Here is a 17,081-nt window from a genome sequence, read left to right as displayed (position 1 = left end):
CTCTCCCTTCTTGTGTGTTGTCTTTCAATAAAGCTTCGGGCCTGTGATTTCCCGCTTCCCTATCCCCTCCTACCCACTCCCCTATCCCATCACTTGTCTGTAATGCTTTGTTGTTTGGCTTTAGTGAATGCAAGAATGTTAGTGTAGCATGTGGTGTAATGTATAGCATAGGCTAGCCTGTACTGTGTATTATACTGTCATGTTATGTTATGTTTGACGACTGTTATTATTTATTATTTGCTGCTTCATGGCTTGCGCTGCGTCGCAGTAATGTTTGTATGATGACGATTGATTGTCAATAAAGCATTTTTCAATCAAAAAATCTGTTCTTATCAGTTTAATATCTGATACGTCCCCTATCTGGGGACCATATATTAAATGGATTTTTAGAACAGGGAGATGGAAATAGAGCTTGCTCTGTCCACTCCACGCATTGACCTGGTATTGCAGTATTTCCAGGACCGGTGCACCCTTCCCTTATGTGTTGACTAAAATCAGATTCCAAAAGTGCTATTTGTGTTTGCTATTGTTTTTGTCTTTCTGATGGGATCTCCCCTTTTAATCCCATTATTTCAACACCTGTTGGACAATGCATTTGTACAGTCATGTGTGATAATGAGCTCATTTATTAAATGCAATTAATTAATACATTGCCACCTCTTGTTGTGTGTGTGTGTGTGTGTCTTCTGTGTTTCTGTGTTTCCGGCATTTCACATTGGAACAGCTCATTCACCTTCCTTGTCTTCTCTCCGCCCTCCCTCCCTCCTAGGTAAGTTAAAGAGCTGCACCTGAGCCAGCCACTGATTGATGCAGCACCACAGTCAAATAGTGGAGTGGAGTGGAGTAGGGGAACAGCAAACAGCCATTAAAGCAGCCAGCCGCCTACCCGCCACAATGGACCTACCTGTGTACACTAGATGGATGTGATGGAATGTACTGTCGTCCCTACATTTCAAGAAGAAGTAAGAATTGCAGTTGCAACAAACCCTTGCTTGCCTACAAAGAGAGCAGCAATTTGGATTTGTTACTATGTTACCTAGAAGAATAACAAACTGTGCAAGGATGGAGGTTGTAGGAGCAAGGAGAAGTTGTCTGTAAAGTTGGTGGATGCTTATTTTCCATTTTGCAGTCCCTTGTCTCCCTCTTGTGGCCTCCTGGAGGCAAATAAATGTGCAAAAAAAAGACAGCCTGGCGGCCGGCTGTTGCAGTGTTGCCCTCTCAGGCAACACTGAGTGACTGACTGAGCCTCACCGTCTTATATAAAGTTCAGACGGAACTTTGCACGTGTCATAGTGGAGCCCTCAGGATTCCAGAGCCAGCTTTCTGACATCATAATGGGGCCTGCCTCAGAGATAGATAAAAGCCTGGGCCCAGGCAGTGTTGGTCAGTGCTGCTCAGCAGGCAGCACTGGACTGGACTGGATTACAGCTGATACAAGGTGTGAAGGAACAAGGGGTGGCTGTGGGCATGCACTTGCTGCCGCTGCCAGTGTTTATCTGCATGGCAGGAGGGCATTTGGGCGTTGCCAGGAAGGCGTTTTTATGTAGATTCCTCCTCTTTCAGCACTGCATTGTGGTGCAAGCAAAAGAAGCAAATCCTGTGTAGCTTCCTCTCCGGCCTTTATTCACCTCCCGCTTAGTAGCTGTAAATGTGTGTGAGCCTGCAGGGCCCCATGGAATTGCCTAGGAGTAGGCTGAATCGCTGCAAGGGGTGAACAGCAGTATGGGACAGGCTCGGTCAACGGCCGGCCCATTCGGGTTATCGCTTCTCGGCCTTTTGGCTAAGACCAAGTGTATTTATACAGGAGGTTTTTAGTCAGAAGGTGCTCAGGTACCCTCTCTCTCGGCCTCGGGGGATCGTCCAGGTTCGCCTGGACTTCACCCCCGTGCTGCTATTTGGGAGAGAGGCTTAGTCCTGAGCAACGAGTTGCGATCCCCCCCCCAGCCCTTTGGTACGTCTCAGGACCCCATAGGGCGCAGCATTTTGCTGTGCGGTTCGGCCTGGCCACGGAAATGGCAGGCGAGCCAGATGCGGTGCCGGTGTATGCCCGGCTAAAGAACTCTGCCCGATTTATCGTGGCAGAGGGTGGAGGCGGTCCACGTGGCGTGAAATTTTTGGTCAACACGATCTTGGAAGAACTACTGGCGGTCCACAAAAACGAGATTTTGGCTATCCAGGACTACCCGAAACGAGGAATATTTGATGTAACCTTTATGGGAGAAGGAATCCTCCGTGATGCCATGGACCGAGCTGAGAGGAGAAAAGGTGAACTCGTGGTAGCGGGAGTCCAGGTAATAGAACATGCCTTTGAAATTACCAAACTCGTTGTGATTAAAATGTACTCCCCATATGTGAAGGATATGGAAGTGGCAGCATTTCTAGCTGCCTACTTCAAGAACGTCAAACTATTGGGGAGAGTTATGAACGAGTGTGGAGTGTGGACCGTCAAGTGGAAGTTTTTAGTGACTTTGATAAAGGACCCCTCCACCCAAGAAACGAGATTACCACCGGCTCGTTTTAAAATTGGAAATGTGAATGGCGACCTCTATTTTTCAGGGATGCCAAACTTCTGCAGGGCCTGCGGTACCTATGGACATACCAGTTTTAACTGCGATGTCACCTGTAGAAACTGTGGAAGCAAAGAGCACAATATAAGAGAATGCTCACAAGAGAAAAAATGTAATTTTTGCCAAAAAACTGGTCATCTGTACTATTCTTGTCCCCATAGGTACCGAGGCGAAGAATATGAGCAACCCGAGGCGCCCCCACGTGCTCCACCAGCGGACCAGTCCCACCCCCGGGGAGAGGAGCATGCCGGGGCCGCGAAGGAGCAGCGAGGCACCTGGGCTTCAGTGGTGCGGAATAATGGAGCCAAAGCGGGTGCCTCGCAGCCAGCAACCTCTGAGGAAAGGATGGAGCCCAGCGCCAAAGATAAAAGGCAAGCTAAGAGGAAGGCGGAAAAGGAGCAGGCCACCAATGATACTGTGGCATCCCAGAGGGCTGGTTGTCCAGTGGGTGCCGGGCCTGCTCCTGTACCTGGGTCTCAGGAGTCTGACTCCGAGCAGGAGAACTGGGTAGCGGTGGGTCCCCGAAAAAAGGGAAAACAGGAGCGTGCTGGTAGGAGGGAATCAGGGGAGGAGCAGATGGACACATCCGTGAAGAAAAGTGGGGCTCCTCCTAGGACCACCTCCTCGCCTGACCTGGTGAGGAGGGTGGGCACTGTTCCCTCCCAGATACCGGACACCCCGCCGTGTGCGCAACCTCCCCCTCTAAGACGGCGTCAACAGAGCCTGGGGGGAGAGGCGGGGCCCTTGGGGGACCCACCCGAAATGGACCTACGTGGTCACCCAGTTGAGACCCAGGTGACGCTAAGCGAGAGTGGGCTCCCCTTGTACGAGATAAGAGTTGCTGGCACGGCTCTCAGTGAAGGTAGTTCCTCTCCCTTTTCGTCCCTCTTTGCAGGCGATTCGGACGAGGGTGGGGATATGAGCGCAAACGAGAATTCTGGTAATGCTGGTGGAGGAAATGTCTGATTTTAAGTTCCACGAATATTTATTATTTTAAAATCAAGACGTTATTTTAATCTCCACAATGTCTGAAGTAAAGGGAATCTCCCTCAACGTGAGGGGCGCCAAGTCCAAAGTTAGAAGGGTTGCTCTCTTCAGCTTTTTAGCTGGCCTGGCAGCCTCTGTTTTTTTCCTGCAGGAGTGCGGCATTCCCCATATGATGAAGTACCATAAATACCAAGAGGATTGGAAGTATGGTCCATCAGTCTGGTCTGGATCTAACGAGTCCAGATCAGCAGGGGTCGCCATTCTTTTTAAGGGAAACGTTTTAATCGATTTTATCCAAGAGATCCTTCCAGGACGTATTTTATTGGTTAAGGCTTTTATTGACGGTGTGAAATGGCAGTTCTTAAATTTTTATGGCTCACCTGACAAAAATAAAAGAGAAGAAATGTTAGCGATTTTACCTCTTTTTATTAACACGACTGAGCCTTTTATCCTCGCAGGTGATTTTAATTGTATCCTGAGAGGGGAACGCCGGCTTACCAGTGCTACAAGCAGGAACTATGATAAGACCTCTGGACTGCTCAAAGATATGGTGGGTGATTTTAAGTTAAAAGACGTTTATAAAGAATGTAACAGGAGCAGTCCAGAGGAAGCCGGCGTTACCTGGAGCAACGCCACCTGTAGCTCCAGGATAGATTTTATTTTTTGTAACGAGAATCTACTGCCTTTTAAATGTGAAGTTTTAACCAATGTGTTTTCTGATCACAAGCTTTTATCATTTTATGTAAAGCGTGATTTTAATAACATTATTAGTAAAAAGTCCTGGAAGTTAAATGTTTCCCTTTTAGATGATCCACAGGTTTTTACCGATTTTATTGAATTTTACAAAGAGAGTAGGCGGGTGAGAGACACACGGGCTCCCATCACTGAATGGTGGGAGAAAATGAAAAGAAAAATAAAAGAATTTTTTATTAAAAAAAGTGTGGCAAAAGCCAGAGAGAAGCAGGCTTTTTTTAAAATCCTTAACACCCGCCTACAGACCCTGTACAAGATGAGAGAGCATGAGATAGATGTAAAAGACGACATCACCAACTTAAAAAAAGAGATAGCTCAGTGCCTGGAGCAGAAAGGCAAAGAAATTATTTTTCGTTCTAGGATACAACACGTGGAAGAGAACGAGACCTGCTCCAGGTACTTTTTTAAGAAAATGAACAATAAAAAAGCTATTCTTAAAAATATTGATGGGGTGTCGGATGTACAGGGTCTTTTAAGTAAAGTTCATGAGTTTTATACTGACCTTTTTAATGTGAAAACTGTGGATCGTGATTTTATGCGTGACTCGCTGAAGGAGATTACCACTGTTTTAGACCCTGTCTCCCAGAATTTTTTATTGCAGGAACTGTCGGAGCAGGAGATTTTAGAGACAGTGAAGAGTTTTAAAGCAGGTAAAGTTCCTGGCCCGGACGGTATACCCAGCGAGTTTTATGTCAAATTTTATGATATTTTAAAAGATGATCTCTTAAACCTTTTTACCGAAGTCTTTCATTCCAAGATGCTGCCTAAGTCCTGGCGGAAGGGTGAGGTCTCCTTGCTATACAAGAAAGGTGACATCGCAGTTTTAGAGAATTGGAGACCAATAACCCTTCTGAATAGTGACTACAAAATAATGGCAAAACTATGCGCAAACCGTTTAAAAGCCATAGTACCCCACATCATACACTCTAACCAGGTGTGTGGGGTGCCAGGCCGTAGCATCTGGGATAATATTAATTTAATAAAAGATGCGATTGAAGACACAAAATCTAGAAACGGAAAATTAGCCATTTTATCCATAGATTTTCAAAAAGCTTTCGACCGAGTATCGCACTTTTATCTTTTTAAGGTTTTAGAGCGGATGGGTATACCTGAAGGTTTTTTATTATCTATTAAAGCCTTTTATAAAGATTGCACAAGCAAAATTTTAGTAAATGGTTTTAAGACACAGGACGTTCTTTTAAACTCTGGGGTGAAGCAGGGGTGTCCCTTGTCCCCACTGCTTTTCATATGTGCACTAGAGCCTCTGCTATGCGCAATACGCCGGGACAAACAGATACGTGGAGTCCCCCTGCCAGGGGGAGGCGGCATAGAGGCTAAAGCAGTGGGGTACATGGATGATGTGGCGATACTTTGTAGGGACACCCTCTCGCTTCAGAAAGCCCTAAAACAAATTGAGTTTTATTGCTGTGCTTCCGGTTTTAGAATAAACTTCAGCAAAAGTAATATTTTAAGCATAGGAAGCATGGTTTTTAGAGACGTACCCGTTCCTGTGTCAGATACTATTAAAGTTTTAGGTATCTCCTTCAGTGAGCACGACAATGGTTTTATAAGTTGGGACATGGTGGCGCAGAAGGTAAACAATAAAATTTGTATGTGGAATATGAGGAAACTCACTATGGAGGGAAAAATTTTAATCATAAAAATGGTCATTTTACCCCTTCTTTTATACACAAGCATGGTGTTCCCTCCCCCAACAGTTTTATTACGAAAAATAACAAAAGCATGTTTTACCTTCTTTTGGAGTTCCAGGATGGAGAAATTGAAACGAGAAACGGTAATAAAGTCCAAACCAAAGGGTGGCAAAGATTTTCCTGATTTTAATAGGTTTCTTTTAATTAAGTTCTTTAGTTTCTGTTTTAATTCCCTTTTTAAAGAGCACTATTGGTCTTACTTTTTACGTTTTAATACTGGGTTTTTTATGCGGAGGTTTGGTTGGTTCAACATAATTTTATCCTCACCATACGCTTTTAAATTACCAGCGAATTACGTAATTTTAGAAAAAATAGTGGCTCTCTTCAATTTAAAAGGGAAGACCGTGAACGAACTTAAAAACAGCAAGAAAATAATTAAAGACCTGAGAGAGAGCGAGACGGTCAGCAATGTAGAGAATTTTAATACGCAACGATGTGCTTTTATTTTCAAAATGAGTAATGTGTTTTATCTTTTTAATGCACAGATGGACCTGGCCTGGAGCTGCGTTCATCAATGTCTTCCATGCCGGGCATTCCAGTACAGAAGAGGATTCGCGAGGTCTGCCGTCTGCCCGAGGGAAGGCTGCCAGGCCGAGGAAACTATAAGACATATTTTTTGGACATGTGACTTTGCAAAACAATTTTGGAAAAAAATATTCCCTCTTTTGGTGAAGATGGCAGACCTAAAGGACTTAAACTATGAAGATATTTTATATGGACTTTTTGGATGCCCAACCGCGAGTCAGAAGATAATTGCATGGAAGACGATGAATTGCGCCAAAGAAGCTCTATGGAAGGCCAGGAACATCCTCCTTTTTAAGCACGACGTTTTATCGGTTGATGATGTTTTAGGTCTTTGTTTTAGTGAGATGTATATTTATTTTTTACTAGACAAAAAAAGGAATGCCACCCTTCTAAATAAATGGTTTGTGACTGACTGGAACTCCAAATAAATAAAGATTTGCCCCATGTCCCTCTACAAAAATTTTATGAAAAAATTTTGATTTTACTATTGTTACAATGTAAAAATTCTTTGTATTTATCTATGTAACTAAAATGTGTTTTATTGTAAAATTGAAATTTTTATAAATAAATCATTGACACCCCCGCGAGGGGGTAGCCAACTGAAAAAAAAATCTGTTCTTATCAGTTTAATATCTGATACGTCCCCTATCTGGGGACCATATATTAAATGGATTTTTAGAACAGGGAGATGGAAATAGAGCTTGCTCTGTCCACTCCACGCATTGACCTGGTATTGCAGTATTTCCAGGACCGGTGCACCCTTCCCTTATGTGTTGACTAAAATCAGATTCCAAAAGTGCTATTTGTGTTTGCTATTGTTTTTGTCTTTCTGATGGGATCTCCCCTTTTAATCCCATTATTTCAACACCTGTTGGACAATGCATTTGTACAGTCATGTGTGATAATGAGCTCATTTATTAAATGCAATTAATTAATACATTGCCACCTCTTGTTGTGTGTGTGTGTGTGTGTCTTCTGTGTTTCTGTGTTTCCGGCATTTCACATTGGAACAGCTCATTCACCTTCCTTGTCTTCTCTCCGCCCTCCCTCCCTCCTAGGTAAGTTAAAGAGCTGCACCTGAGCCAGCCACTGATTGATGCAGCACCACAGTCAAATAGTGGAGTGGAGTGGAGTAGGGGAACAGCAAACAGCCATTAAAGCAGCCAGCCGCCTACCCGCCACAATGGACCTACCTGTGTACACTAGATGGATGTGATGGAATGTACTGTCGTCCCTACATTTCAAGAAGAAGTAAGAATTGCAGTTGCAACAAACCCTTGCTTGCCTACAAAGAGAGCAGCAATTTGGATTTGTTACTATGTTACCTAGAAGAATAACAAACTGTGCAAGGATGGAGGTTGTAGGAGCAAGGAGAAGTTGTCTGTAAAGTTGGTGGATGCTTATTTTCCATTTTGCAGTCCCTTGTCTCCCTCTTGTGGCCTCCTGGAGGCAAATAAATGTGCAAAAAAAAGACAGCCTGGCGGCCGGCTGTTGCAGTGTTGCCCTCTCAGGCAACACTGAGTGACTGACTGAGCCTCACCGTCTTATATAAAGTTCAGACGGAACTTTGCACGTGTCATAGTGGAGCCCTCAGGATTCCAGAGCCAGCTTTCTGACATCATAATGGGGCCTGCCTCAGAGATAGATAAAAGCCTGGGCCCAGGCAGTGTTGGTCAGTGCTGCTCAGCAGGCAGCACTGGACTGGACTGGATTACAGCTGATACAAGGTGTGAAGGAACAAGGGGTGGCTGTGGGCATGCACTTGCTGCCGCTGCCAGTGTTTATCTGCATGGCAGGAGGGCATTTGGGCGTTGCCAGGAAGGCGTTTTTATGTAGATTCCTCCTCTTTCAGCACTGCATTGTGGTGCAAGCAAAAGAAGCAAATCCTGTGTAGCTTCCTCTCCGGCCTTTATTCACCTCCCGCTTAGTAGCTGTAAATGTGTGTGAGCCTGCAGGGCCCCATGGAATTGCCTAGGAGTAGGCTGAATCGCTGCAAGGGGTGAACAGCAGTATGGGACAGGCTCGGTCAACGGCCGGCCCATTCGGGTTATCGCTTCTCGGCCTTTTGGCTAAGACCAAGTGTATTTATACAGGAGGTTTTTGGTCAGAAGGTGCTCAGGTACCCTCTCTCTCGGCCTCGGGGGATCGTCCAGGTTCGCCTGGACTTCACCCCCGTGCTGCTATTTGGGAGAGAGGCTTAGTCCTGAGCAACGAGTTGCGATCCCCCCCAGCCCCTTGGTCTCCGTAAGACAAGGGGCGCAGCGAAAGCTGTGCGGTTCGACCTGGCCACGCTAATGGCAGGCGAACCCGATGCGGTGCCGGTGTACGCCCGGCTTAAGAATTCTGCACGATTTATCGTGGCAGAGGGTGGAGGCGGTCCCCGTGGTATTAAATTTTTAGTCCACGCCATTTTGGAAGATCTGCTGGCGGTCCACAAGAACGAGCTCTTGGCTATCCAGGACTACCCGAAGCGAGGAATCTACGATGTCACCTTCATGGGAGAAGGAATACTCCGTGATGCTATGGACCGAGCTGAGAGGAAACAAGGTGAACTCGTAGCAGCGGGAGTCAAGGTAGTAGAGCATGAATTTGAAATAACCAAACTCGTGGTGATTAAAATGTATTCCCCATATGTGAGAGATATGGAAGTGGCAGCATTTCTAGCTGCCTACTTCAAAAATGTCAAACTCCTGGGGAAAGTGATGAACGAGTGTGGAGTGTGGACCGCCAAATGGAAGTTTTTAGTTACGCTGATTAAGGACCCCTCCACCCAAGAAACGAGATTACCACCGGCTCGTTTTAAAATTGGAAATGTGAATGGCGACCTCTACTTCTCAGGGATGCCAAACTTCTGCAGGGCTTGTGGTACCTATGGACATACCAGTTTTAACTGCGATGTCACCTGCAGAAACTGTGGAAGCAAAGAGCACAATATAAGGGAGTGCACAGAAGAAAAAAAATGCAACTTTTGTCAAAAAACTGGTCACTTGTATTTTTCTTGTCCTCATAGGTACCGAAGCGGAGAAGAAGAGCAACCCGGGGCGCCCCCACGTGCTCCACCAGCGGACCAGCCCCACCCTCAGGGAGAGGAACAAGCCAGTGCTGCAAAGGAGCAGCGGGGTACCTGGGCTTCAAGGGTACGGTCTGTTGGAGCCAAAGCAGGTACCTCACAGCCAACAGCCTCAGAGGAGAGAAGGGAGTCCAGTGCGAAGGAAAAACGCCAAGCCAAACGTAAGGCTGAGAAGGGGCAGGCCAGTGAGATAACTGAGGCATCCCAGAGTGCTGGTTGCTCAGTGGATGCCGGGCCTGCTCCCAATCCTGGGTCTCTAGATACGGAGTCTGAAGAGGAAGGTTGGCTGAAAGTGGGTCCCCGTAAAAAGGGTAAACAGGAGCGTGCCGGTAGGGGGGTGACAGGGGAGGAGCAAATGGATACGTCCGTAAAGCAAAGTGAGGCTCCTCCTAGGACCGCCCCCTCGTCGTTACTGGTGAGGAGGGTGGGCACTGTTCCCCCCGAGCCAACCGACACCCCGCCATGTGCGCAACCTCCCCCTCTAGAACGGCCTGCACGGCCTGCACGGCCTCAGGGGGGAGCGGCGGGGCCCTTGGGGGACCCACCCGATACAGACCTATATGGTCAGCCGTTAGAGACCCAGGTAAGGCTGTGTGAATCTGGACTCCCTGTATACGAGATGAGGGCTGTTGGCTCGACGCTCACGGAAGGTAGTTCCTCTCCTGAATCATCCCCTTTCTCGCTAGAGTCAGACGAGGGCGGGGAGATGAGTTCAAGCGAGATTTCTGGTATTGCTGGTGGAGGCCAAGTCTGATTTTAAGTAACACGATTATTTATTTTTTAAAATCAAGACTAACACAATTAAAACTCCACGATGTCTGAAATAAAGGGGATCTCCCTCAACGTGAGGGGCGCCAAGTCCAAAGTCAGAAGGGTTGCTCTCTTCAGTTTTTTATCTGGCCTGGCAGCCTCTGTTTTTTTCCTGCAGGAGTGCGGCATTCCCCATGCAATGAAGTACCATAAATACAAAGAGGATTGGAAGTATGGTCCATCAGTCTGGTCTGGATCTAACGAGTCCAGATCAGCAGGGGTCGCCATTCTTTTTAAGGGAAACGTTTTTATTGATTTTATTCAAGAGATTCTTCCAGGACGTATTTTATTGGTTAAAGCTTTTATTGACGGCGTAAAATGGCAGTTTTTAAATTTTTACGGCTCACCTGACAAAAAGGAGAGAGCAGAGATGCTAGAAATGTTACCTCTTTTTATTAATACAACTGAGCCTTTTATCCTCGCAGGTGATTTTAACTGTATCCTGAGGGGGGAACGCCGGCTTACCAGTACTACAAGTAGGAATTACGATAAGACCTCTGGACTGCTCAAAGATATTGTAAATGATTTTAAATTAACAGATTTGTACAAAGAATGTAATAGGAGCAGCCCAGAGGAAGCCGGCGTTACCTGGAGCAACGCCACCTGTAGCTCCAGGATAGATTTTATTTTTTGTAATGAGAATGTACTGCCTTTTAATTGTGAAGTTTTAACTAATGTTTTCTCAGATCACAAGCTTTTATCATTTTATGTAAAGCGTGATTTTAATAAACCGGTGTGTAAGAAGTCCTGGAAGTTAAATGTTTCCCTTTTAGATGATCCACAGGTTTTTACTGATTTTATTGAATTTTACCAAAAATGCAGGCGGGGGAGAGACATGCGTACTCCCATCAGTGCATGGTGGGAGAAAATGAAAAAAAGAATAAAGGAATTTTTTATTAAAAAGAGCGTGGCGAAAGCCAGAGAAAAACATGCTTTTTTTAAAATTCTCAGCACCCGTCTGCAGACCCTGTACAAGATGAGAGATAATGAAATTGACGTTAAAACTGACATCACTAATTTAAAAAAAGAAATAGCTCAGTGCCTGGAGCAGAAAGGCAAAGAAATCATTTTTCGTTCCAAAATTCAGCATGTGGAGGAGAATGAGACCTGCTCCAGGTACTTTTTTAAAAAAATTAACAATAAAAAGGCTATTATTAAAAATATTGAAGGTGTGTCAGATGTACAGGGTATTTTAAGTAAAGTTCATGAGTTTTATGCTGACCTTTTTAGTGTTAAAACTGTGGATCATAATTTTATGCGTGACTCACTGAAGGAGATTACTACTGTTTTAGACCCTGTCTCCCAGAATTTTTTATTACAGGAGCTGACGGAGCAGGAGGTTTTAGAAACGGTAAAGAGTTTTAAAGCCGGAAAAGTTCCCGGACCGGACGGTATACCCAGTGAGTTTTATGTCAAATTTTATGACATTTTAAAAGAGGATCTTTTTAGCCTTTTTTATGAAGTTTTTAATTCCAAGATGCTGCCTAAGTCCTGGCGGAAGGGTGAGGTCTCCCTGCTACATAAGAAAGGTGACATCGCAGTTTTGAAGAACTGGAGACCAATAACCCTTCTGAATAGCGACTATAAAATAATGGCAAAAGTGTGCGCAAATAGATTAAAAGCCATAATACCCCACATTGTACACTCTAACCAGGTGTGTGGGGTGCCAGGCCGCAGCATCTGGGATAATCTTAACCTGGTAAAAGATGTGATTGAGGACACGAGGTCTAGAAGAGGTAAATTAGCCATTTTATCTATAGACTTCGAGAAGGCGTTCGACCGTGTCTCTCATTTTTATCTTTTTAAGGTTTTAGAGCGTATGGGTATACCTGAAGGATTTTTATTATCACTTAAAGCCTTTTATAAAGATTGCACAAGCAAAATTTTAGTGAATGGTTTTAAGACACAGGACGTGATTTTAGACTCAGGGGTGAAGCAGGGGTGTCCCTTGTCCCCACTGCTTTTTATTTGCGCATTAGAGCCTCTACTGTGTACAATTCGCCGCGATAAGTTAATACGTGGAGTCCCCCTGCCCGGGGGTGGCGGCGTAGAGGCTAAAGCAGTGGGGTACATGGACGATGTAGCGGTTTTTTGCAGGGACACCCTGTCGCTTCAGAGAACCCTCAGACAAATTGAGTTTTATTGCTGTGCTTCCGGTTTTAAGGTGAACTTCGACAAAAGTAATATTTTAAATATAGGAAGCATGGCTTTTAGAGACATACCCGTCCCTGTGTCAGATAATATTACGATTTTAGGTGTCTCCTTCAGTGAGTGCGATAATGGTTTTATCAGTTGGGACATGGTGGCGCAGAAGGTAAATCAAAAAATATGTATGTGGAACATGAGAAAACTTACCATGGAGGGAAAAGTTTTAATTATTAAAATGGTCATTTTACCCCTGCTTTTATATCTCAGTATGGTTTTCCCTCCCCCCACGGTTTTATTGCAAAAAATTACTAAAGCATGTTTTACCTTCTTTTGGAGTTCCAGAATGGAGAAACTTAAAAGAGAGATTGTGATGAAATCCAAACCGAAGGGTGGCAAAGATTTTCCGAATTTTAACAGGTTTCTTTTAATCAAGTTCTTCAGTTTCTGTTTTAATTCCCTTTTTAAAGAACATTATTGGTCCTATTTTTTACGTTTTAATACAGGGTTTTTAATGCGAAGGTTTGGGTGGTTCAACATTGTTTTATCCTCACCTTACGCTTTTAAACTCTCAATAAACTATGTGATTTTAGAAAAGATAGTGACCTTATTCAACCTGAAGGGAAAAAATGTAAATGAGCTGAAAAATAGTAAAAAATTAATTAAAGACCTAAGAGAAAGTGAGACGGTCAGCAGGATTGAGAATTTTAATGAGGAACGAAGTGCTTTTATCTTCAAAATTATTAATGTGTTTTATCTTTTTAATACACAGATGGACCTGGCCTGGAGCTGCATTCATCAATGTCTTCCATGCCGGGCATTCCAATACAGAAGGAGGCTCGCGAGGTCTGCCGTCTGCCCGAGGGAAGGCTGCCAGGCCGAGGAAACGATTCGACACATTTTTTGGACGTGTGATTTTGCGAAGAAATTTTGGAAAAAAATATTCCCTCTTTTGGTAAAGATGGCAGACCTGAAAGACTTGAATTATGAAGATATTTTATATGGACTATTTGGATGCCCAACCGCGAGCCAAAAGATAATAGCGTGGAAGACGATGAATTGCGCCAAAGAAGCTCTATGGAAGGCCAGGAACATCCTGATTTTTAAGCACGATGTTTTATCTACTGATGATGTTTTAGGTCTTTGTTTTAGCGAAATGTACATTTATTATTTATTAGACAAAAAAAGAAATGCCACCCTTCTTAATAAATGGTTTGTGAAAGAATGGAACTCCAACATATAAAGATTTGCCACCATGTCCCTTTTATGTAATGTAATGCAATGAAATATTGATTTTATTGTTATTCATTTGTACAAAAGTTGGTTTTATTGTAAACTGTATTTTTTATCATGAAATAAATCATTGACACCCCTGAAAAGGGGTAGCCAACTTAAAAAAAAATCTGTTCTTATCAGTTTAATATCTGATACGTCCCCTATCTGGGGACCATATATTAAATGGATTTTTAGAACAGGGAGATGGAAATAGAGCTTGCTCTGTCCACTCCACGCATTGACCTGGTATTGCAGTATTTCCAGGACCGGTGCACCCTTCCCTTATGTGTTGACTAAAATCAGATTCCAAAAGTGCTATTTGTGTTTGCTATTGTTTTTGTCTTTCTGATGGGATCTCCCCTTTTAATCCCATTATTTCAACACCTGTTGGACAATGCATTTGTACAGTCATGTGTGATAATGAGCTCATTTATTAAATGCAATTAATTAATACATTGCCACCTCTTGTTGTGTGTGTGTGTGTGTGTCTTCTGTGTTTCTGTGTTTCCGGCATTTCACATTGGAACAGCTCATTCACCTTCCTTGTCTTCTCTCCGCCCTCCCTCCCTCCTAGGTAAGTTAAAGAGCTGCACCTGAGCCAGCCACTGATTGATGCAGCACCACAGTCAAATAGTGGAGTGGAGTGGAGTAGGGGAACAGCAAACAGCCATTAAAGCAGCCAGCCGCCTACCCGCCACAATGGACCTACCTGTGTACACTAGATGGATGTGATGGAATGTACTGTCGTCCCTACATTTCAAGAAGAAGTAAGAATTGCAGTTGCAACAAACCCTTGCTTGCCTACAAAGAGAGCAGCAATTTGGATTTGTTACTATGTTACCTAGAAGAATAACAAACTGTGCAAGGATGGAGGTTGTAGGAGCAAGGAGAAGTTGTCTGTAAAGTTGGTGGATGCTTATTTTCCATTTTGCAGTCCCTTGTCTCCCTCTTGTGGCCTCCTGGAGGCAAATAAATGTGCAAAAAAAAGACAGCCTGGCGGCCGGCTGTTGCAGTGTTGCCCTCTCAGGCAACACTGAGTGACTGACTGAGCCTCACCGTCTTATATAAAGTTCAGACGGAACTTTGCACGTGTCATAGTGGAGCCCTCAGGATTCCAGAGCCAGCTTTCTGACATCATAATGGGGCCTGCCTCAGAGATAGATAAAAGCCTGGGCCCAGGCAGTGTTGGTCAGTGCTGCTCAGCAGGCAGCACTGGACTGGACTGGATTACAGCTGATACAAGGTGTGAAGGAACAAGGGGTGGCTGTGGGCATGCACTTGCTGCCGCTGCCAGTGTTTATCTGCATGGCAGGAGGGCATTTGGGCGTTGCCAGGAAGGCGTTTTTATGTAGATTCCTCCTCTTTCAGCACTGCATTGTGGTGCAAGCAAAAGAAGCAAATCCTGTGTAGCTTCCTCTCCGGCCTTTATTCACCTCCCGCTTAGTAGCTGTAAATGTGTGTGAGCCTGCAGGGCCCCATGGAATTGCCTAGGAGTAGGCTGAATCGCTGCAAGGGGTGAACAGCAGTATGGGACAGGCTCGGTCAACGGCCGGCCCATTCGGGTTATCGCTTCTCGGCCTTCTGGCTGAGATCAAGTGTAGTTCTGATTACTTGTAGTCAGTGCTGCCTGGTCTTGGTTAGGAGGTGCTCAGGTACCCTCTCTCTCGGCCTCGGGGGATCGTCCAGGTTCGCCTGGACTTCACCCCCGTGCTGCTATTTGGGAGAGAGGCTTAGTCCTGAGCAACGAGTTGCGATCCACATACCCCCGTGTAGGCTTCGGCCGAAAAGGGGAGGCTGCGTAGACGTTACGTCACCGACGGGTGGCGTGACTATTCCAAAAAAATAAAAGATTCACTATGGATGAAAATCCAGGTGACATACCGGCGTATGCCCGGATTAAGAATACCGTGCGAGTTATTCTTTCGGAGGAGAAGGCGACGACTTGTGGCTTGAAATTCGTGGTGGAGACCGTGCTTGTTGGCATTTTCAATGTCCAAAAGAGGGAGATTTTGGCAGTGCAGGACTACCCAAGAAGAAGAACCTATGACATCACATTTATACAGAATGGAGTATTCCAAGATCTGCTGGCGGCATATGCAGTAAAAAAGGACCCGAGACTGGACGGAGTGGATTTTTATGAGCATGTTTTGGACATCACAAAAATGATTGTTATTAAGATGTACTGCCCATTTGCTGACGTAAAAGATGTGATGTCCTTTTTATCCCCCTATTTTAAAACGGTAAAGTGTATTGGCAAAGTCATGAATGAGGTTGGGGTCTGGACCTCTAAATGGAGATTCTTAGTGACATGCTACAGAGATGCCAATTTTACAGGAGGGATAATGCTGCCGCCAGCACGTTTTAAATTAGGAGATATGGCAGGAGATTTTTACTTTTCAGGGATGCCTCCATTCTGTAGGAAATGCCAAAAGTACGGTCACACCAATGAGTCCTGCGAGAGCACCTGTAGGAACTGTGGCAGCTCTGAGCACGAGGCCAAAACTTGCCCTCTGGGGAAAAGGTGTCGATATTGCAGCCGAGTTGGTCACCTTTTTGCATTTTGTCCCCACAGATCGGAACAACCCGAGGTCCGGCCGAGGCGTCCCGAGCAGCCAGCAGGCCAGATCGTACCCCCAGAAGGAGAGGAACCCCAAGGAGAAGGCCAGGATGAGATGGATACCTCTAGCAGACCCCCCCAAACAGGTGACCCTAAAGAGCAAAGACGGAACAAGCGTCGATCCAGTGATCAGCGGACGAAAAAGCCCCCCCAGGAAACTGGGGAGACAGGTAGTTCGGATGAAGCTGATCCTACTGGTCCGCAAGAGATGCTGGGTCAGCCTGTACCTGAGGCAGAGGACCCGGGCGGAGCGGCAGCGAACCACAAGCGACGTAGGGCGTACTCGGAGGTGGCAGCGGGGGTGCCGATGGAAGTACCTGCATTGGCGAAGGCAGGGAAACCACTGGACGTGCCCCCGAAAGTGACAACTAAAGGTCCACCCCCTTCTAGCCAGTTGGGGGATACACGGACAGCTGCCTCCGAGGTGACGGAGGTCCCAGAGACGTCAGGGAGCGCAATTCCTGCCCCTATCGAAGGGGAGGTCGCTGCCAAAAAAGCTCCTGCAGATGAAATATTGCCCGTGGAGTCCATATGGGATCCTTTCATGATTAGTGCCTCAGGTTTGGCGGGGGGTCAGCTAAGTGATGGGAGTTCCTCTCCTACCTTCTCTATTTTTTCCG

At 45.3% G+C, this 17,081-nt stretch overlaps 1 non-coding gene and 2 pseudogenes across 1 annotated transcript; all 3 read left to right on the top strand.

Moving 5' to 3' along the window:
* The first annotated feature begins 300 nt into the window (after nucleotides 1–300).
* On the top strand, nucleotides 301–475 carry LOC142690551 (U2 spliceosomal RNA; annotated as a pseudogene).
* Nucleotides 476–7,110: 6,635 nt separating this feature from the next.
* LOC142690630 (U2 spliceosomal RNA) lies at nucleotides 7,111–7,308 on the top strand. Its single transcript, XR_012859359.1, has one exon. It is a non-coding gene; the product is annotated as a U2 spliceosomal RNA (small nuclear RNA).
* Nucleotides 7,309–13,955: 6,647 nt separating this feature from the next.
* Nucleotides 13,956–14,124, top strand: LOC142690612 (U2 spliceosomal RNA; annotated as a pseudogene).
* Nucleotides 14,125–17,081: the final 2,957 nt, after the last annotated feature.

Source organism: Rhinoderma darwinii, assembly GCF_050947455.1.
Source record: "Rhinoderma darwinii isolate aRhiDar2 chromosome 5 unlocalized genomic scaffold, aRhiDar2.hap1 SUPER_5_unloc_34, whole genome shotgun sequence".
NCBI lineage: Eukaryota > Metazoa > Chordata > Amphibia > Anura > Rhinodermatidae > Rhinoderma > Rhinoderma darwinii.
This window is presented reverse-complemented; position numbering and strand designations above follow the sequence as displayed.